Genomic DNA, 22,960 nt, shown 5'->3' with positions numbered 1-22,960 from the left:
CCTCCAGTTCTGCATGCAGGGGCTTGTGTCAGCTAATTAGGCGCGTGGCTCCATCTTTTCTACGCCATTTTCCGCCTCCGATTTCACAGCGACCCCCGGATAGTGCTGGCCCGTTGCTTTCAGAACTTTGCACGGATGGCCGCACGCCGACTTGACGCTGTCTATACATCCGCGTGGCTTGTGCCGACCGGGACGGTCAGGCGACCTGTCGAAATTGACACTCGCCGGGTCGTTCAGCGTGCATGTGTGCCAAGGCCTCTTTCCTGCTTAAGCTCGCCCCCTTTTGCCTTTCACGCCTGCAAGCCAAGCGAAGTCGTCCACGCAACCATGCGTGGCACGCAATACACGTTCATTCACCGACTGGCTGCTGTTTCGCACTACGCACACACCAACATGCAAGCACGAAGCTCGACCGCCATTACACGAGGGAAGGCTTTTTGTTACGCGCTGCGGACAACACGGAGACGAATCGAGCGCTCTATTCATCCATTGTGGACGAAAACAACTCGCTCACGCAAAAGGAACTCGGTTGATTGATCGATGGCGCGTCCACTCGGCCAATCGCACGAATCCGTCTCGCTTGGCGGGCAAATCGTTCACCGCTTTCTTTTCAAGGCGAACCGTGCTGGCCCTGTCGTTCATCGCTGTGACGTGTATTCGAGAACGCGCAGGCGTGAAAGAGTTGGCACTGACGTGGCCTTCGAAGTCGTTTCTCAATGCGTGAGCGCAAGCTTCTGTTAGTCATTGTACGGCGGACAAAACACGTGGAGTCAGTCGTCCGCACGATGCTAAGCAGCCAGCAGGCAAGCCGCGGCAGTGGGCTGAAGGCGACGTGGACGGTAGGAGGCTTAAACGTATATGGGGGCGCGCGCGCCTCTTGAAAGTGTTGTCAGCAAACTTCCAGTCTTTTCATCAATCCACCCTCTGTGTTTACGCTCAGTAGTAGGCTGAATTAGGTAACTGCGGAACGTCGGCTGTACAAACAATCTGAGGGACTTATTGGATGTTGCCACACGTGTGGGAAGGGCGGTGAATCACAGGAGCACTGAAGAATAAGATGGCAAGACCCTATATGGGCTGCGTTGGTGCATTGATGCATTCAGTTTTGTAGTCGAATGCAAAATTAAACAACTTACATCTGGAATAAAGACTGTTTTTTAAGGCCAATTAAGGCGGGAATTCACGCACGCTGCCCAATTGCGCGCAGTACGCGCTCCGAGGGCCGCGCATGCACAGAAGTCGTAAGCGCGCCTAAACGCTCTGCGTACAAGAGTGTCTGCGACGATCTGATTTCGGCCTTGAGACGGGGTGCGTCTAGCCGCTCTGGCCGCTCTCGGAGCCCTGTAGATACGAAACGACGCCGAGGCTGTACTCAGACATCGACTTAGCTGGCGTGTAGGAACCGATTCAGATTATCTCTCCTTTTCGTGCATATTTGACATCCGTATACATACTGGACAAGTACACTCACAGCCATATTTATTCATTTACAGCTCTATTCATATATGCTTCACCACAATAAATGACTGCATGAAACCGCTTAGCTCTATTTCGCACAACGCGTCGTGCACATCGTAGCGATGCACACCACGCACTCTAGTGTATTCTTGTGATCGTCAGGCCATGGTTTGCCGTGATGAATAGTTTTAACCAGCAGTGTGTGGGTGGAAATCACCATTGCTCGTGAATCAAGCCCGGGGTACGCGCGCTGACGTGCTCCTTCTCACGCTCAGGCAGCGTACGTGTGGTTGGGTTGGGATTTATATGTTCCATTTTCTTAAAAACAGCATTCAACAGCGAAGTTTACATAGAGTATAGTACAGAGGAACTCCCACGCCGCCATCGTGTGGGTGTCGAGTATATTTAAAAAGAAAATATGAACGCGAATAAAAAATGAAATTCCGTAAAGAACACTGACCCTGAAAGAACTGCCACTGTCAGCAAGGAGAAAATGAGACGAAGAAATACGCCATCGTTAAGTGCATGAAGGCGTCGCAGGACGATGTTTATATCTTCGTAACATCAAACGACTGACTCCAGTGGGCTATGTACTCAAAGATCACCCCGCAGAAAAGCTGTTGCGAGATGAGGAGGGCCACTGCGTGCTATATATGATGGTGCCTGGTGTTGCTGTCTTTCTGCCCACCACTGTCGTCTACGACAAGGTGTTAGAAGCAAAATGCCTGGGGCAGATTTTTTGCGCATATGTCATGTCGTACCAAACTCTTGATCGCATTCAAACTTAAGCGAGTTGTGAGCACAACCACCGTAATAGCAGCTAAGGACATAACGCTGCCTTGCGTCATCCCTCAGGCAACCGAGTATCGTTGACGGACGGTGCGTCCACAACAGCGGTGACAGTAGCACGATTGTGCCTTCTATTTGATGGTATTCCGCAATACGCACGAACAATATGAAGCAGGTATCATACATTTATACATACGAAAGGTCATTTGGAATAAAATCAATCCTCCATTCACGCCATTTCAAAGTTTCCTAACTTCGAGAATGGTATGACGTGTAGTGTTTTTATGAATTAGCCACAGAAAATATACAGTGTTTCGCACAAAGACATAACGACGGAAGGAGTCACGAAGAGGGCAGACAAACTGCTTGCCGCATTTGTGGGCGTGTTCATTCATTCGCTTTGCTGCTTAGAATATCAGACAGATACCGTTTCATGAAATCACGGTTGTTACTCCTCAATGCAAAACATCACCGTGTTTTTTCGTCGTGCATCACACGCAATGCACGTACGCATACATACATACATACATACATACATACATACATACATACATACATACATACATACATACATACATACATACATACATACATTCACGCATACATACATACATACATACATACATACATACATACATACATACATACATACATACATACATTCACGCATACATACATACATACATACACACATACATACATACATACATACATACATACATACATACATACATACATACATACATACATACATACATACATACATACATACATACATACATACATACATACATACATACATACATACATACATACATACATTGGCGCTAAAGATGGCTTACCAAACAGTTTGGCTCGGCTGTAAGGGTAGACGAGACACGATTTCTTTTAATAATAGTGCTTATAGATCATATCCTATTACTTATAGTTTAACAAATCAATTACCTATTGTAACATTTTGTCGTATACAAATAATGTGACTTTGCTAAAAACAAAGAAATCATTTCGAACATAAATACAAAAAAATGGCTTGTAGCAATAACCGATTGTAGTAAGCGCTGGTGTAGTGCCGGACGTGCGCTTGTGAAACACCTATGACAGCTTGCACGCATGTACTTCTTGCAGGATTCTTCTGCTGACAAGTAACACTTGAGATACATTTGGCTTGTCGTCCTGTCCCAGCGCGATGCCGCCATGAGTTTTGTGAAGGAGCAACACTCAACGCAAATTGTTATGTAACACTTGTCAAAAGGTGAGACGTTTCCAAATGCTATTCTTCATCTACCCATCTCGGCGAGAAGGGCTTCTTAGGTGCCTTGATAATTATGGGTCATTGTAAATATGAGTAACTCCCCTCTGAAAATGCCAAGCTGAGGCAGCAACATCAGCCTTTGTAGTCCAGTACAACAATCCAGAAATGAGGTCTCTATGCAGAACAACTCGCTCTACATGCAGAACTGATAGTTTTTAAACCGCAATAAGTATTAATGTTATGATCAAAACATAATTCTCAGCGTATCGTTGCGATGCTAGTGAATACAAGTAGGTTACGCCAAGACAGAAAGCCGGAGCAAATTTTTTAATGCGAAGATGACGACAACAGCACCAACAAATAATAATATGTGTGATCAATAGCCTAGCCTAGAGAAGCTTGATTTCCCTAACGCTTCTACAGCAAAAGCTGTTATGAGATCACTACACGGGTCACGTGCGTGCCGTATCCCCTATCGAGCGAACTAAGGGGAAAAAACACAGAAAACAAAAAAAAAAGCTTTAAACACGCTATCAGATTCGAACCTAGGCCCCCGTCGTGCCATCCCGGTAGTCTACCACTAAGCTATGCCGCTGCTGAAACTTTGTTGCAAATTGGCCTTATTCAGGCTTGATGCCGGGAGAGGAATCGCGTTAATATTAGTAATAAAACGTTATAAATCAACAAAAGAACAACCAGGCTTCAGATAATGAGCCTTGTGCAACGAGTGGGGGGGGGGGGGGACGTCGAATGCTCTAACCCTTTACTAAAGCTTGATCTTGTTCACTCCTTACCTTTGGTGCATATCCACTGTGGGGGATAGTGGGGATTAAAAAAAGCTTATGGCCTGATTCTTCATAGTCAGCCGCATCACACAAAATTTGCAAAAAGTTCCTTTCATGTGTGCAGCAGGTACCACGCTTCTGCGAAGAATGACGAAGGATGGCATAGTGAATGCTTGCCTACTACACAACAATACCGGCTGCGGCGGCTGCATTTTCGATGGAGGCGAAAATTCTGTAAGCCCGCATGCTCAGATTTGGGCGCACGTTAAAGAACCCCAGGTGGTTGAGATTTGCGGAGCCCTCCACTAGGGCGTCTTTCACAATCATATGGTGATTTTAGGACGTTAAAATTCACGTACCATCATTGACCTACTAAACAACGATTCGTGGCATAGTGGGTACCCTGCCACAGTGCTTGCAGCAGCTACCCAAAGAGTGTTTAATTAAAAAAGGCGCTTAAAGGTGCTCTTCTAGCTTTCGCTGTGAGTGTGCTGTGCGTTTAGCCGAGGCCTGACAGTTTAATTTTTTTTTTCGGAAAAAGCATTTCTGAAATCAATCCGTCTACCGTACTAACATCTATACTAAAAACCTACTTGAGCAAAGAAACTTCTTATGTCATTTTGGGGCTAAGGATAACTTTTTCTGCACTTACTGATGAATCGTACAGCAGTAAAACATCAGACATTTAATATAGTGTGGCTCTTGGCTAGGAATAAAAGAAATGTCAGTAGTGAAGAATCTGGTTCCGTGGCTCGTTATCATGAGCCCGGCTTTCTCTAAACACGGAAGTTGCCGTGATTGTTCGCCATTTAGCCCCCACTAAAGCTTGAGGACTTGCAATTCATTGACAAGACCAACTGCCTGTTTGGCGGGTATCTCGCTTACGATACGATGAGTTTTCTTTTTTTTTTATAAGCTTCGACATCACAAGCACCATTTATATCAATCGCGATTGATAGGATAACGGCTTACTCAATATCGCAAAGAACATTCGGAAAGTTGGCTGATGGTGGTGACTCGTTGTTGTCGTGTAGCACAGAAGCTGTGCAACGACGATGCTTACCACACAGTAGGTGGCAGCGCTGACTCCCGAAGCGAGGAGGGAGAAATATGAAGCAAGAGAAAGAAAACAGACGTTCCAATGCTGTGCGAAGTGCTCAAAACAGAACGACGAAAGGAAGAAAGAAAAAAGAAAACAAAGCAGGTAGCAGCCTCGCAACATATACCCTGCCCCACCAGAGCGACGAAAACACCGATGCATTAAGGGTGATTTACGAGTCACTAAATTTTTTGAGTGCGGAATGCATGACGCGTCCTGGTTGTCGCTCTCCGTGCTCCTGTGTTTGTGTGTCGTGTTTGCTTCACATCTTTTTTTGGATGATGTTGTTTCTGCATCTGTCGTCGGGCGCCAATTGAGTGAGCCTCACATTTCTGACTCGGTCCCACAGCTGTAATTCCTCGATGCCTGCCGCACGCAGCAACCTCATGCTGGGCCGCCGAGGGGGTGAGGGGGGGGGAAGTGGTTCGAACTCGGTCTTCCGCTTGAGTCTCGTAACTCCGTCGCGCTCTCCCGGGCGGCCGTTTATTTACCCGCCTGGCACACACTCTCTTCCGATTCCACGCGGCCTCTCGCCCTACGCTGGCTGCTTCGCACCACCGTAAATCTCCATCGTTATCAGTTAGCGCCGTTTATGCATTCGCCCCCATGCTTCGCAGCATCAGCAGCCGCGACCAGACGCTTTTAGCTCCCGCGAGCAGGCACGCAACTCATTCCCCAGCCACCACCGGATGTCCCCGCAGTCGCTTTCTTCCTCTGCAGGCCCTAAATCGTTGCGCGGCATAGTAGTCAGCTGCGACGACTGCGTTGGCTGGCTCGGCGACGTATGTAGTAGACTTCGGGGAAAACGAGCCGAGGTGTCATTTGAAAGTCCGCGCCGTTGCTCCCGCGCTGATAACTTCTTTTCTGAGAGTACCAAACGCGCAGCCATTGCGTCGTCTGTGTGTGTGTCCTCTCTTGGCTGCTCGCGCGATACGCGGTATATCTTTCCTCGCTTCCAGGCTGTAAATCAGCCACTTCGGGATGACGGGTGGCTTCTCCCTCAAGGAGAAGCAAAAAAATGCGGCAGCGAGCGTTTCGTCATGCCCGGTTATAATTTGCTCGCGTTTAACGACGGGTCCCTGGCCTCGCGAGCGCTCGTAAATCATGCGAGAGGAAGGCTGCTCTTCCGCTCCACGAAGGCTGCGTTGCGAGGGTGTTAACCAGCGCGGGCTGTTCATCATCCCGCACCAAACCAATGATGATGTAACCGGGGCGGAAAGACGGTTTTTCGACGTCGACACTGGGGCGACTGAATAGCGCGATGGGAACGAAAAAGCCATTGAATTCGTTGCGGTTCGTTGATAGCTTCCCTGTCTTTGTCATAAATAACCCGAGTCCACATGCGCTAGTATACGTGCTGCCTTATCTAGAAGTTTACGAAAAGTAAATATCAGTGAATCAAGAACGCGATGAAGTTACAAGCACTTGCACAGTATAGTGTGGATAAAGAGCATTCACCCTCGGCATATACAGAAACTAAGTGTCGTCTAGGGGGAAATTCGAATTAACGCTGATAGCCACTGTAGAAAATATTCGCAACTTGCATTCCTTGTGTCTGCTGCATACGCACCGAAGTTCTATGAGCTTCGAAACTATGAAATACCGAGCGAGCTGCCATTTTTTCCCCATGAACGATTGTAGTAACGGTTGTATACACGTAAATAAATAAAAAAGAAAGCTCTCCAGCAGGACGTATTTTACTTGGTCACTTGTGCTTCGCAACGCCGAAGCTCGCAGCAGTCGGTGGAGGTGTTTCGCTCGCGCTGAGCGGCACTCAGCGCACGTCGCGTCGCCGACAGTATAACGCGACAAGCACGAATAATAGACACAGACTCCGCGAAAATGAGGCACTGGTTGACGGCATGGCATGCGAGGCACGATCTCGAGCCGCCGAGCTGACAGCCGCTGCGAATTCGGGAGCCCTTCTCTCTTGCGGCGGCCGGCCGGTTGGTTCTTTCGTGGCTTTTTTTTTCTCTTCTAATTGATGCCTTGTTGCGAGCGGAGACGCTGCAGACAGCCGCGAGCAGAGCGGCGTCTGCCGGCGTCAAAGGCAGGAAACAGTTGTTCTGCGTCAGGAGAGCAGCCAAAGACAAATTGCTCCCTTGTTTTGCTCGCGCCCGCCGCCACATAAAAGACGAAGGGCTCGCAGTCGCACACACCCTATACATGGCGCCGCCATATATGCTTGGCACGCCTGTCGGGTTTCTTTCGCGTAGCCGGCGGCACGCTGCGTTCATCGAACGCGTGATCAATTTCCGAGGCTGACGTATGGACCGTGGACGAATGTTCAGCCAATGGACGCTGATTGCGGCCGTGCTGCGTGCTCACATTGTTAAGGCATACGAGCTGAGACGGATTTAGTGAGTGGTGTTATACGAGCTCCAGCTTTGTATAGCAAATATCCCATTTCTACTGTGCCGTGATTTACAAGGGAAAAATGGCTGGAAGGCCTGCCAGCTGGCATTTAGCCTCGTGTCCACTCTAGCAATTAAGGAGAGGGCCGTGTAGTATACATGGTCATTACTTACGGGTTTATATTATGCGGGGAGGGAACAAAGTGTCAGATTGTCCACCGTCGCAGTTTATGCTGCGTCGGTATTTTCGCAACGAGAGTATGGTAACGGAATCTCGTCTCTGTGCCAACGCTGCGTCTGCAACTCTCCCGCGTCCGTGTTACTTTGGGGCAGTGATAGGTGCTTTTACGACCGGAAAATTGCAGCAAGACAGCCTCAAGCGACGCTCAGGCGAGAACTGTCGGTCCTAATTTTGACGAACACAACGTGACTCCATCTTTAACGCGTGTCCCATGGAAAAACAGCGGCAAATGTAAGGCGAAAAGAAGAATGGCTGGGCGAGGGCAAACGCCGTGGCGGCAAAGACAATTCCGACACCAGACGGGCCACGTTTTTCTTGCTCGGCTGTGCCTGAGTCACCCACGACGAACGACGACAGCGGTGGCGGCATGCTCTGTGGGAGGGGGAGGCCCCGCCGGGCACAGTTGTCGCGCACGGATGCACTGCGGCTCGGCGAGGGCCGACACTTTTACGGTGACGACCGCTGACGCGTTTAGGTGCCAACGGGACTGCCGACGACAGCTAAGCAGGCAGCACGTCTCTCGGCGAGCAGACTGAGAAGGAGCCGCGACAGCTGTGCCATCCTGCCGAGTGATAAGGATGGCCCTTCCTGGCTCCGCGGCGTTCTCCACAGTGGGGCGCCGACCCAAGCAGGCGCCGCTGGAGCGCTGCGCGTGCGACGCGAGGCAATGACGGAGTCCCGCGCTGTGAGTTCTAGTCTCTTGGGGTGTTTGTAAGAGATGTCTGTGTGATATGCACGGATGACACGGCTCACACCTTCGAGGAGTAAGTCTGGGGTCAAATGTACAAAGTTGGACAACTTATAGGAGGATGCGATAACTGCAGTCAGAACGGGGCTGCAACTTAGTACCAAGTCCTGGTAAGACAGGAACTGTCGTTGCGATTCCCATGTGGTAGTATCATTGAGAGAGTTATGCCTTCCTCTATACTGATTGATTTATTAAAACTTTATTTCTGTCCGGAGAAGACGCAGGGGAGACCCCGCGCCACCCGGCTGATCCCACGTTGGGAGCGTCAAGCCGAGCTTGGCGGCCCATTCACGGGCACTCTGGACGGCCAGGGTTTGATCCTTAAGTTCGGGGCTGCGTAAAATTGTTCAATAAAATAAAAAAAGCTCATTTCAGACTCAGGTTACTAATGCTTACGATTGCTGTGTATACTTGGTTGCAAACTTTTACAGCGAAAGCGGTTATGAGATCACAACTCGGGTCACGCGCCGCCACCGTATATATAGTTGTCCGCCGCCGCCGCCACCGCCGGTGTCCGTAACCACATCGCACGAAATCAGAAGAAAGACCTTGTTTACAATGACACAGTGGGGCTCAAACCCGAATCTTCTGGGTGCTAGCCCAGTGTTCTACCACTGTGCCACGCCGGTGCGTAATACTTGTTGGCAAACTTGCTTTAAGCAGGCTTGATACTGGGAAAGCAATCGCGTTAGTACCACTTATAAAGCGTTTTGAAACGGCGAAAAAACGACCAGTCGTCGCACAATTCGAATAGCGTAACGAGTGGGTTGCCCAATGCTCCAACCCACTAGAAAAGCTTGTTCTTGATCTCCTAATAACTGTGGCGCTTACCCACTTCAGGCATGATTCCTCATCGTCAGCCACTGCATGAACGATTGGCACAAAATTCTTTGCAAGTGTTTAGCGGATACCGCGCTTTTCAGAAGAATGATAAAAAACAGCATAGAGTGCCGGCATACTACCCTAAAAGTTTTATTATTGATGTCATAGTGGGTCCCAAGCAAGCATGCTTGCATTAGTTACCCAATGTGTGTTAAGCAAAAGTCTCTGGAAGGCCGCTGTTCTAGCGTTCACTGTGACTGTTCTGCGCCTTACGCGGAGGCGTGGCGTTTTTTTTTCTTTCTTCTTTTTGTTCCTTCCAGGTCAACACTTTTTAAAGACCACTAAATGTACCCTACAGCAGCCCGTTGTACTTTCACCAATATCGTGAAGTATACATTCAAAATTAATTCCGTTCTGAAATTGTGCCACTTCACTCCACCCATATCCCCTTGCACTGCGTCATTCGTGGATTTTCCGTGGGAGCCCGTTGCTAAACGGCCCACATGGTCAACTTGTAACTCTGAAAACTCTCATGTGGTGCGTTACGTGGGGCCGTCAGGTGAAATTCCGTATTGCTAGAAGCGCCGTGATCTGAAGTTACGGTCTGCTACAGTGGTGGTGCCCGCGAACACAGGCCTTTGCATTGCTGCGTGTTAGGACAGCGACCAAAACGCACTATTCCGCGTGGTAGAGAGAGAGAGAAAAAAACATTTATTGTGGAAAGTTTTCGGCATAGTAAACAAAATAACACCGATAGTATCTAATCTTTATCTATTCGGTGTGGTAGAGAGAGAGAAAAATCATTTATTGTGCAAAGCTTTCGGCTTGGTAAACAAAATAACATTGATAGTACTTAATCTTTATTTAAACACTATCTGCTTCAACCTTTTCGCTGCATTCAATGCACATCAATATTTACGAGATGTACACTCCGTGACAATTTGCAGACTGAACTTTTTTTCTGTACATAAAGTCAAAGAAAGCTGTTGATGGCAACTTGACCAAAAAAATGAAGTGCCACAGCCAGAACTAAAGAACAAGTAAGCAAACTCTGACATCGAGGGCTGTCAGGTTGACTCATTTTCTTGTTCGACATTGGCTGCACGTACACAAGTATCAGCACAAAGCAACAAGAAACTCGCAACGTTTACCTTTTACAGGCAGTTAGTCCCACGCAACCTTTAATTAGGTTAATTGATTATTTCGTTCGTTCGTTCATTGATGGAAACTTTGAATACCTAAGTGTTTCTCAGGGTAAAGAACTTGTCGTTTACGTCGATAGGTTCTTACATTTCCCTATGAAATTGACTGACATGTACTTATTCAAGACACGTTCGCTGTGATGCGGTGCTTTTGGGTTACAATAGGCTCAGCTTTAGCATCCAATATCTGCTTTGGTGAGGCTGAAGAACAAGTTAAACTGATGCTACTTTTGTAGATCCTGTTCCCAAGAAAAGACCATACGTTTGAAATTATAGCATCCCGGCTTATTTTCAACAGACTAATTAAAATTGACTTTCGACGGTCTTTTTTTCTGCAAACGTAATTGGAGGCCAAGGAACAGCGCCATACATTATTGACACCCAACAAAATTTACAACCGTGCTTTTAAGCAGAACATTCAAACCGTTCCAATGTCATAGTGTTCTTAGTTATTAAATCTCACGGAACGTGGTCATATCACAACCTTCATAATTATAAGGTGTTTGTGTTGCAATGTCTAAAACAAACTTAAAACACAAGGCGTGACAGTCTCATCAACTTTCCGTAGAAAACAGGTACACGTGTAACGAGGGTATTCCTGGTGTTTTTTTAAGAAGAAAAGCCCTTGCAAGCAATTTGTGCTAAATATGTAGTGTGCCATACGATATTCCTGTTGTCGGCCTTGCAAGGTCATAGCCAGAAATTTTTTTTTTGGGAAGGGTTAAAGCAAACTTCCTGCATGTTCGTGCGTGCGTTTTTATAGGTGCGTGTACACATACATGCACATGCCCAAATAAAACATGTCAGGGGGTTGGGGGATGTGTGCCTCCCAAACCTCTCCCCTGTCTTTGGTGCTTTGGTAGTTGTGCGAAACGTGTGGCTCAGTAAAAAGGTAGACAAAAAGCCACCGAACAGCTCATTTCACAGCACTCCACTGGTTTACTGGACGAACGAAAAAAGTGCTAGGTGTAAAGTCGACTTCATTCGAAACTCATACTTTTCTATAATAACTTGCTCTACATAGTTAAGCCGTTTCTGTAAATTTTGTGGTATTCCTTCTGGTTGAAGTGATCTCCGTTCTCTCTATATCAGGGGCACTTGAAGAAATGCAGAAAAGTATATTTGGCATGAGCATGATCCGTAAATGAATGAAATGAGCAAGCAACAAACGCGAAGTAGTGCTTATTATTTAAGCAATTAGTCTACTGGGTTGGAGAGCATGGAAGCTCCCAAGACTAGAGAAAATGTGACGCAAGCACCCATTCCCGCAAAGATGAACTTGTCATCATTTCCTGAGGTGCACAGGTAATATAAAAAGGATAATTGTGGCAGCGAAATTTTCATCAATGCATTGATTGGTTTGAGCAACTTTATGCACAAGGAAGTATCTCCGAGTGTCACGAAAATTATGACGCTCTCGTGTAGCGCACCCGGCATGCCCCTCGCGCAGAAAGAGGAGAATAAAGAAGAGGGCACTGCAACGATCGAGGAGGTTGCTACGAGAGACGTCCACCCGCGCAACCTTCAAACAATTAACCCGGCGGTAAATCACGCTATCCGCCCGAGGACAACCGCCGATTAATTCGCACCGGCGAAGGATCAATTACGGACTCAGAAGGGTCCTGGCTGCAGGAAACGCGGAAGTCACGACCTTCCAGGCGAAGCTCATTACCGCGAGGAAGACACCCAGCCGAGAGGCCCTTAACAGGGTGCCGGGACGCCTCTGTTTTCTACTTTACGCGTTTTGTTCTTTGCGCCCCGTCCTCGCTCCCTCCTTCGGCGCGTATGTATATGCAAGCCATTCATTTCGTATGGCGTCCCACGCCGCGGTGGCCCGCAATGTTTGCTGCGAGCGAGCCGCCGGCGTGTAGGGGACAGCGCAGGGAGGGTCCTCTCCTTGCGTTGTCGCGTCGTGTGTCATGCACGCTCGTCGGTTGCGGTAACAAGCTTCCCGCCATTAGGCGAAGCCCGCTGGCATTACAGCGCAAGCGAGTGTGGATGGACACTGCGGCACAGTTATGGGGCATTGCACAGCCTCTCGCAGCTGCTTGCACCGTACGTGGTGCTCCCGCGGGGGGAGTTTGCTTGATGGTGGGAGTCTAATTAAAAACTCCCTCCTAGAGAGACCAGCCGCGCGCCGTCGCGTGAATTCATCTCCTTTCTTTGCAGCCGCAGCGTGTGCTCGTTCTGTCCCATTTAGATAAGCAAGCGCGCTGATGACGACCTCTATGCAGCCGCTAGCACGACAAGTACACACGTGATTGTTCTTTTGACTTTGCGCAGCCAAGAACGCTATAAACGAGAGGCAGGAAGGCGAAATGGCGTCCACTGTGCGTGTAGTTGCGAAAAACTCAGAAACAGGTTAGAAAGTCATGATAACAAACAAAGCCGAACACCTGCAGCGTGAAGCAGCCCCCTTTCCTGGCGCTGGGTGAACGTTCAATTCAGCTTTAATAACTCGTCCAGCAAAGTGACGCTAACGACAAGCGTCGCAGCGGTCTGCTCATGTGTGCACTGTGCCGTACAACTTCAGCTAGTCGTTCAGACATCTATACGCACCACTGGGCACGCGCGTTTCGCTAAGTCACCGCTAAGTGTACGAAAGCAAAGCAAGATAAGCGTAACTCCGTGAGATTTTTTTTTACGTCAATACGTGCAGTCTTCTGAGATAACTCATGTATGAAATATTCGAGCAAACGGCTTGATAAAAATGGTAAATTAAATGCATGCACTCCGTATCGCGCTATATTATTATTATTTTTTTTTTGCTATTCTGCAGCAACCAATATAAAATTTATTTCTGGGGTTCCACGAGTGGAAAGTATGTTACTGTTGGGAAACATGCCGTTATATAGCATGCCTCTCAATCGCGATGGACCTTGTGACTTTTCTAGTTTTTTTCTTGCAGCTCTCTGGTCCACCATGTAGGGTAGCAACTCGGGCGCAATCTGGATAACCTCTCTGTCTTTGTATTTATCTCTTACGCTATCTCTCTCTCTATTTGGTTCATTAGGGCATGTCACTAAAATCTAAGTCGAAGAGCGTTCATACATTCCGCTACCATGGCTAAAATCAAACCAGCGACTTGGAGCTTAAAAGTCGCGGGTTTAAGCACACAACACGCATACACACGCAGACAGCATTTAACGATAGAAGAACAAGACAGTATTGCTGCTTTAAATGATACAACTGCTCGTTTGTACGTATTGCACTTCACTTGACTGGAGAACGGAGAAAACCGGGTGTCTATGCGAATATTTTTCACAGGGTGAGCAACATATGCGTGCGTGACTCATTTATTTCTGAGATGTCCTTCCGTATACTTCGCAGCATACATTTCGTTATAAATATTGATTTGCTTTTCCCAATTATGCTGCATTCACAAGGTAATTATTTGTATTTTTTCGGCCACATGGTCAGATATATTCAACCCGTCAACATGTATACAGCCACGGCCACGTCTGTGTATAGTGCGCGAGCAGACGGCCTTGCTCTGCGGCGCGACACCTTGTGGCCGTTGCGCGTTGTGACATCGCGTGCACAGGAGCATGCGCGGCCTTACAAACATGCAGGCCTGCTCTGCACGGGTAACCACGTTAGAAGGTGTGCTTGTTTAACCGCATACGCGCACTCGCTCAGGGCGCTATATCTAATTTATAAGACGAAGCGTGTTTTGACTGATAACACACGCCTGCGCAAACAACGCACTCCTTGGGGTCGGTTTCATTTTGTGACCGTCTAGTATTTTGTCACGTGGCTGTTGCATTATCGTATCTTCATATGATCACATGCCTCGAAACAGCCACAACTGAGCGTGCATCGCTGATGCAGGCTCGTTTTATCAGTCGAAACGCGCTTCGTCTTAAAGCGACCTGAGGGGGCGTGGATCTTCGGCTAAACAAGCACACCTTCTACCGTTGTCACCCGTGCAAAGCATGCCTGCATGTCTGTAAGGCCGCGCATGCTCCTGTGCACGTGACGTCACAACTCGCAGCGGTCGCAAGGTGTCGCGCCGCAGAGGAAGGTTGGCCGCTCACGCGCTATACCCAGGCGTGGCCGCGGCTAGCTTAACGCAATCCACGACGTTCGCTTAGCCGTCGCGACGGGTCAAGCTTTAAAAAAATGTTTTTCCTTTTGCGATACAAACGAGCAAAAGCACCAGCTTGAAGACGCGCACGCTTTAGGTAAACTTGCAAAGGCAAGAGCGCTTCGATGCACCCTTCACACGTTTACAACGACACAGCATGGCGTAACCCTCCACAATGAACCACGTTATAGCTCTGTCACCACAGTGCATCAGCTCTTGTACGCTAGAGCGCCTGTCTCAAGGCTGTAGTGTAAGGTTTTGAAGAACTATGGTGGATGTAAATGACGGGGCATCAATTTATGACGATCCCAGTATGTATAAGAAAATGTTTTTGGGCAAAGCGAAAGTTGCGAATGCCATGAAAAGCAAGTTAAAAGCGTCCAAAAGTGTATAGCTGAACGCAAGCATGCTTAAAATTCAGCTGCTCCAAATTTATATCCCAAGTTTTCGCTCGTTTTTTTTTTAGTTTTGTCATGTAACATCTCTGTCAGCCCAGTCATAAATGTAGGTCCTTGTGCTTAGGTTCTCATATGTTAACTGGCATGACCACCACCACGTGTACAGTGCTGATCGCATTTGAAGAAGCGCGCTACACTTGGTTAAGAGCGCCAGCTGCGCATGGCGCAACCACCAGAGCCTTCTTTCGTTCAAGTCTGAAGAAATATTCATTAAACTAGCAAGCCCAAGCGAGATCTTCCCAGGCCACTGTCTTTATCGGATCTCTCCAGAAGAAGATGAAAAAAAGGAAACGCGTTGTACTTCACGCTTCCTCGAAGAGAAGTAGTTTGTGAAAGTTCTTTTTGTATCTGGTTTAAAAAAGGAATTGAAAAAAAAAAGGGTGCACCACCGCACATATTAAAAAAAACTGCACGCTAAGGGGCTGCATGGTCGCCTCACGAAACGCTCAAAACAGAATGAGGACCTGCGGCTCTGAGCGTATATAGGCACTTGTTAACTGGAAACAGCGCGGAACTAATGGTCTCCTGGAAAGATTGCGCTTCGAGACTGCGGCACGTTCATTCTTTGAAGTGTCTACGGTATAAGTGAAGACGCCCAAGCCCGTTTAGATCGGCAGTGATGTGCGCGTGTTGCAGAGGAGGGATCGTCGTATTAATTCCGCTTGGGCTTCGTTTCTAAAACGAGACCGCTCGAATGGAGCGCGAGTCGCGAAGCGTTCACGCGCATATTATGTCTCAGACTTTCCCGACGCTGCATCCTTATACTGTATCGTTTAGTTGACGCAATACGGGGCACTAGTTGTATGTAGCGCTTAAAAAATTTAATGTTTGCATATAGGAGAGGTTGGTGTCGTGTATTGAGCCCCCTACTTCTCCCATGGGCTAACGGCTTATTACAAGGATAGTTTGGCTTCCTGCGGCGGCTGTATTACCGATGGAGGCGGAAATGCTGTAGCCCCGTGTGCACAGATTTGGGTGCACGTTAAGAAACCCCAGGGGGTCGAAATTTCTGGAGCCCTCCACCACGGCGTGTCTTATAAGCATATCGTGGTTTCGGTACGTTAAACCCCAGAAATTAATCTATCAATCATAGTTTGGCTTCAAACAAACAAACAATGTAAAGGAGCGACGATGTTGAGGGCCACAATTAAAAGGGTCATGGCACCCAATTTTCAACCATTATTTGCGTTGTGTTTGTAGATTCTTGTACCGTTCACAGACAAGCTGGCGAAATTTGAGTGAATTCGGTCGAGCCGTTAATATATAATCGAATATTTTTATAAACAAGCGAGTGGCTTGAGAGTCCAGCAACACTGGCGTGTTCCTTGGCGGTGACGTCACGAACCGCTTGCTGGGTGAGCTGCCGGACGGTGTGCATCCCGGAGGACGATTTTGTTTCGCGGTCCGTTGCTCTTGCAATCGAACTTTTTCTGCATTGTTCAACTTGCCACTGGAACTAAATGTCTTCCAGGGGTTTAAACAATGCCACCACGTCACCCATGTAGCACTGCAGCAAGCAATTTCTGAGGTCAAAGAGTGTTCTGTGAATGTGCAATGCGTTTGCCGTTTGCCTGTATACGGATAAATATTGATTTAAGCTTCTCACAGGCAGTGCCATAGTTGAGCGTCACACTTGATTTTTTTTTCTTTTACCGGAACTGAAGGCTATCGACAGATTTCAAGCAAAGATGTGGCCAAAATGTATATCGTCAGTAACCCTAGCACCCCACTGACATGTACTTATGTTTACATATGCCGCACGCAACAACCGATGGAAAAAACAACGGTACCAACGCGCAGCATTGCTACGACAACTTATTTATTATGTTCAGCACCGAAAGTCGTGCACGTACATATGCTATAGTGAACAAAAATCTGCACGGTTTGCCAATTCCACGGTGCTAAGTAACACTTGCTCGCGAATACATAGCGTCGACGGATCACCATATCCCAAGCTCGCTTTTCAACCTGACACGCTTGAAACAAAGCTACTTATCATTGCGGAAAGCCGTCTGAAACGTCTGCCACAACGGCAAGGCCGTTGGGGTCTTGGTTCACACCGTCTTCGACACTTTATCCGTCGCTTAAGCTAGTGGTGATGGAGTCGAAGTCAAACTGCGCAACGTATACACACGACGTCGTCACCGCATATGATGATGGCACCGCGGTAACACACCGCAACACTTGCAACCCACTGACACGATGCGGACCTCGTGGCAAGCAACACTCGCCACACCGCAACAGGTGTTGTTTAGTAGCAGACGAAGACACTGCTCCTTCGGCTTGGGAAGTCACGCACGCCATGACAAAATGGCAGTCACCGGCGGTGGGCGGAGTTTTCAGCCGATGGTCTCTACGACTTATTTTAAACTGAAATCTCTTACAGTCCACTTTTCACACGTGTACAAGCATATTTAACCCTCTATACCTTCGCTTTTTGCCGAAAACCATCAATTGTTGGGTGACCATGTCATGGCCCCTTTAAACATTTGTGTGACAACAGGCGAAAATTTCAATATAGATTAACCTTTTGCGTTGTTTTTCTTACTGCGTTTAATGTGTGTATGATAAACCCGTGTGGCCCATAATCAGAGAGGGATGGGGGAGTATGACACCCTCAGACTCGTGAAAAGCCTGGTAATCAGCAGAGTGAGGTACTCGCTCTCTTACCATGCCCTGAATAGGAAGGAACATGACAAGGCTGATGAAACTATCAGGTTGGAACGTAAGACAGCATTGAGGTTGACGTGCAACGCTTTTAATGAGAAGCTTCTATCCCTCGGCCTCCATGACACCTTTGATGAGCTATAGCTGAGGCCCAACTCATAGCGCAGAGGACTCTTTGGCGCAAGCTCCAGCAGGGAGAGCTCGTCTTTATAGAATCGGCTTTGAAAGGTGTATACGCACACTCCAAAAGACCAAGAAACTACCCTGGGAGATCAGAGATTGGTATGGGGTACCATCAATACTCCAAAACATGGATCCGAAATTACACGCAGGGTGGTGAAATGCTCGAGCGGCATACATCGACAAAACAATAAGGTTCTTGAATACTTCGAGATTCACGGATGCTTCGCCTTATTGTGCCTACGCATAAAAATATGGTAGTGGTTGTGGCTAACAGAAACGCTAAGATTACAGCCTGTGCTTTGCTTTCTCAAGCGACCATCATAGAAGCAGAAGGCATAGAGCGCTAGGTGCTGCTGGCATTTATTACAGATTATCAGGCCGCATGTAGAAATTATCAGAAAGAAAAGATCGGTGCCAAGGCACACCGAATGCTCACCCAAAGTGGCAGACAGCTGGACGTACGCTATATACCCAGACAATCACTTGGGCCCTGGGACACAAGGGTGTTACTGGGAACCTCTATGCAGATGAGGCGGCTTGAGGTTTTACTAATTACTGAGCTGCCGATGGCAACACCATGGAGGACCCGACACCCATCGATCCCAGTTACAAAGCGATCCTGTAATATTATAGAGATTTGCGGAGACATTACCCAACACCACACAAGAACATTTCGGCCATGAATTCTGCGACGTTATGCCGATTCCAAACTAACACATACATACACATCCTCAGATTGCACGCGACCTACCCCACAGCATACAGAAACATATGGCCGTGGTATGGAAGCACAGCGATGGTCTATACCACATCCCGTGGGAATGTGCAGCTCGCATTGAAGAACAGGAAGGGGACAAGAACAGAGAGATGTGGAAGGCAATGCTGTCCAGCACGGCCCTTGAAGACCAGCGGAGGCTGGTCAGGAGGGCCGAAAGGATGCCGAGAGCCAGCGGTGCCTTGGAATAGCGGCCCTGCTCTGTTTTAGCGGCAACGAAGTCTTTTTTGCAAATAATGTTTCATTCTGCTTCTTCAATATAGAAGTTATTTGAAGTTGGCTTTTCGACGTTTTTCTTTAGAAAAACGTCGATTTCTGCTTGTTCATGCGTTGAGGTTGTTAATATATCGATGTTCATTGCATGTTTACGTGTACTTATCAAAACGCTAACCTTCCTGCCACCTGGTTCCAAATTCTTTACGAGGGAACTACCGACGTTAAGAGGCAGTCGACAACGGCCATTGAAACAGCATATGACAGGAGCGTCGGTTCGGTAAACAAAGATACTTAAGTAAGCGCAAAGATTAAAAGGAAGACGATCGCACAGGGGGTTGTTTGCGGACGATTCGTGATCGCTTGTCATCACCTTCATTGTCTTCGAACACGTGTGTTGCCTTTGATGAATAGGAGCGTGCCAATGATGAGACTCGCCGCTAAACAGGTTCCACTGCAACGATCGAAGCTAGGGGCTTCATTCGAACAATATAAGAGCTTAACAAACAAAACTCAACCACGTTCGAATGCAAACAACAACGATTCATACTTTTCGGTGGAAGTGTGGTATAGTCGATCAAGAAGACACAACCTCGGTTCAACACACGCATACGCAATATCAGCTGTGCCCTTGAATTACTCCCCCGCGTTTGTTTCACAAATAATCTCCTTTGATATATAGCTTTTTGCTGAGTTTTATACATATTGAAATATATAAGCGATAGGAATCTCGTGACATGCTTCAGTGTGTCAGACAGACATGACGATGAACAAATAAAGTGCTATAGTATTTTGGGGGTTGACAACAGATGCTTTGACAACCAAAGATACACGGTATATGACAAAGTCATGCACCGTGCTGAGGGTTTCTGTCTTGATGCGACCAAAAGGTATTATTCTATGTGTGACACAATTGAATTTTATGGCCGAATTCGCATACAGTATACGGCATATTGACTCAAGAGCATGCACTGTGTATAAAACCCGCTACATGGTGCGTAATTTATCTCGAACCAAGACGAATCAATGTAAGCAATACTTTGCTTTTTAACGCTCTTGATGTGGGCAACTTTACTGTACCCCGACAGCACACGATTGTGCATGCAATGTTTAAATCAACGTTATTTTTTTGCCACACTTGGGTTTGAACATCAGAGCTGAACTGGCTCTAAAACTGTGAATACTTTGGAGTAGCCAGCTACTGTTTTAGCTAGCTAGCTGTTTTAACTAGGTGTAATTTGTGTGGCCTCTCGGAAAACAATCATCACCACAAACAGGAATGTGATGCGGAAATTCAGTTAATCTCGCTACTCAACAACGGTCCACTAAAAGTGAGTCTGCCGCAGTGGAGCAGCGGTTAAGGTGCTCGGCTGCTGACCCGAAGGTCGCGGGTTCGATTCCGACCACGGTGGTCGCATTTCGGTGTAGGCGAAGTGGTAGAGGCCCATGTACTGTGCAATTTCGGTGAACGTTAAAGAACACCAGATGGTCGAAATTTCCGGAACCGTCCACTACGGCATCTCTCTTAATCATATCATGGTGTTGGGACGGAAAACCCTTGATATTATTATTATCAACTAAAAATGAAGAATGCAACCACAGTTACTTCAATAACAAATGGCTGTGAGTCGACGACAATCCAGAGTACGTGTAGAACGAGAGTATGCTATAAGTGACGGGGAAGGCAATGGCGGCTCTGAGAAGAATCCGAAACGATGGAAGGTTTACGCTGAGGACGACGTGCTCGTAGATGTACGAGAGGTGCGAACGTTTGATTTCAGCACGGGCTTTTGACTAAGGAGTTTTGGACATCCATGTCTTGACTGTGGCTGTCAGTGGATGAGCTCGACTCTCTGCACTGAGAATGTAGAAACAATCTGGCATCACCAAGCTAAAGCCAAGCAACGACCTAGAAGCAACCTAGAAACAGCCCGAGTCATGGGGCTAAGGCATTGACGCAACTATAAAAGCAATCACACTCGTCTTTAGAATCAAACAGTTCAGGCTTGCCCTAAGCCTTCCGCGGCTTAGTGCAAGCTTAGTTTTTTTTTTTGCAGCGAAATATGTATATGGCTAAGAGAAACAACAAACCATTTGACATCGGTGTTACGAGTGGTCTCCATTGGCTGTGCTATCAGTTGCGTCATCCTCAGCGTCGTACGCAAGCACGTGCGCCATTGGCCGTGCTATGAGTGGCACCGAGCACGCGCCTATCTGTTTTTACTGAGAGCTTCCACGTGGTTAAGCCAGGGATCCTACGTACTTCCGAACAGCAGACAACTTTACAAAAGCGCCGACAGTGGAAACGTGAGAGAGCTCGCATTATCCCGCCGATGCTAAACTCCGGGTTCGAAAACGGGCTCGCCACGGCGAGTGCCGGCAGCAACTGCGTACCGATGATCGGGCAGCTTTCCAATCTGCACTGAATCGCGAACGGGAATACAAGCGGTGGTGGCGGGCCGATCTTGGAGACCACGCCACCGAGTTAGCTGGTGATGTCAAACGCTTGCAACAACGAGCGCTGAACAAGAGGCGTTTCGGACACAAAACTGTCAGCGTGATGATTGCGCGAGCGCGCTCGCCAGGGCAGACACCCGCTTTGGGCGGCAGTTTCTCTAGTGGCAGTTTGGCTTCGGCAGCTACGTCTGTGTGCGGTATGTGAAACTAACAGTGTGGAAAACCCAAACCAAACGTGTGTTTAGCCACATTAAGAAGCACGAACATGTAACCAATAGTTATGAATTGCTTCAGTGCAGCGTTGAATTGAACCCACTGCTAAACACCTGGGTCGCACTTTTCAGCTTTCGCTGCTTAACTATTTGCACGGAGTACATGGGCAGTACTTTTTTGGTTCACTCGAAAGGCGAATTTTAGAGGCGTAACAAAGATACAAAAAAAAGATAACATGAGAGGCACATCACTAGTAAACAGGCAAGTACACGAACAAACGGCTGTGTCATTCCTTGGAACTGTAGCCCACACAGTTTATACAAGCACACGCCCCTTTTGTGATATCACTATGCCTTCAGTGGGCATGATACTCTAGCTGTACTCTTACCAAAATTCACAGCAAGTGCGCCTTAGCTTCCTCCAAGCACCCAGTCATGATTTGAGTAACTCTCCTTACTTACAGACAGTTCGATCAATTCTTATATGCATAGACTGTTCGATCAATCTTATTAGCCGTTCTTTTTTTTAGAATCAACCTCGGTATGCAATTCATCAACATTTTTTAGAGCTACGTAACGATATACGTGAAAGGCAGATCCCAGGATATTTACCCATTAGATAGGCGATGGGTTGACTCGCATTAATAAGCATGTCTGACCTCTACAGAGCACCGAATTCACAAGAATTTACTCGGTGTTGTCATTTCTTTCAATAAACAAGAAAACGTTTCGGTCGTTGAAGAGTCATTTTATTAGGCAGCCTGCTAACGAGTATCATAAACAATTAATGAGAACGTTCTCATTGCATGTACGAAAGCGATGAGCTGTCACAGTTGCAGTAAGGCTATTGGTGGACTCGCTTTACTTACTGTCATGCTTGGAACTTCTGCCTGTGTTTCAGAATTATCAGAGAAGCAGTGATTACAAAATTGGTTCACTACAACTCACAGAATCTTTCCTGTCTTCTGTTTAGTCGACCTTGTAATCACTAGTGTGTGTGTGTGTGTGTGTGTCTGTGTGTGTGTGTGTGTGTGTGTGCGTGTGTGTGTGTGTGTGTGTGTATTTCAAAAGAGGCATCTAGAAAATATATATATATATATATATTCGTCACACCCCTAAAGACCAAGCATACGTCACAACACTAGCAAGAATCGATGA

The 22,960-nt window shown here is 47.4% G+C and overlaps 1 long non-coding RNA gene across 1 annotated transcript in view; it reads left to right on the top strand.

The window, feature by feature from the left end:
- The first annotated feature begins 7,902 nt into the window (after nt 1-7,902).
- Nucleotides 7,903-22,960, top strand: part of LOC142776024 (uncharacterized) — a 68,569-nt gene continuing 53,511 nt past the window's right edge. Inside the window, exon 1 of the long non-coding RNA XR_012887240.1 lies at nt 7,903-8,663. This is a non-coding gene — a long non-coding RNA (uncharacterized LOC142776024). The remainder of the gene's footprint in view (nt 8,664-22,960) is intronic.

The sequence above is a fragment of the Rhipicephalus microplus genome, chromosome X, assembly GCF_043290135.1.
Source record: "Rhipicephalus microplus isolate Deutch F79 chromosome X, USDA_Rmic, whole genome shotgun sequence".
NCBI classification, from domain to species: domain Eukaryota; kingdom Metazoa; phylum Arthropoda; class Arachnida; order Ixodida; family Ixodidae; genus Rhipicephalus; species Rhipicephalus microplus.
The sequence above is the reverse complement of the archived record's forward strand: the minus strand, read 5'-3'. Positions and strand labels throughout refer to the sequence as shown.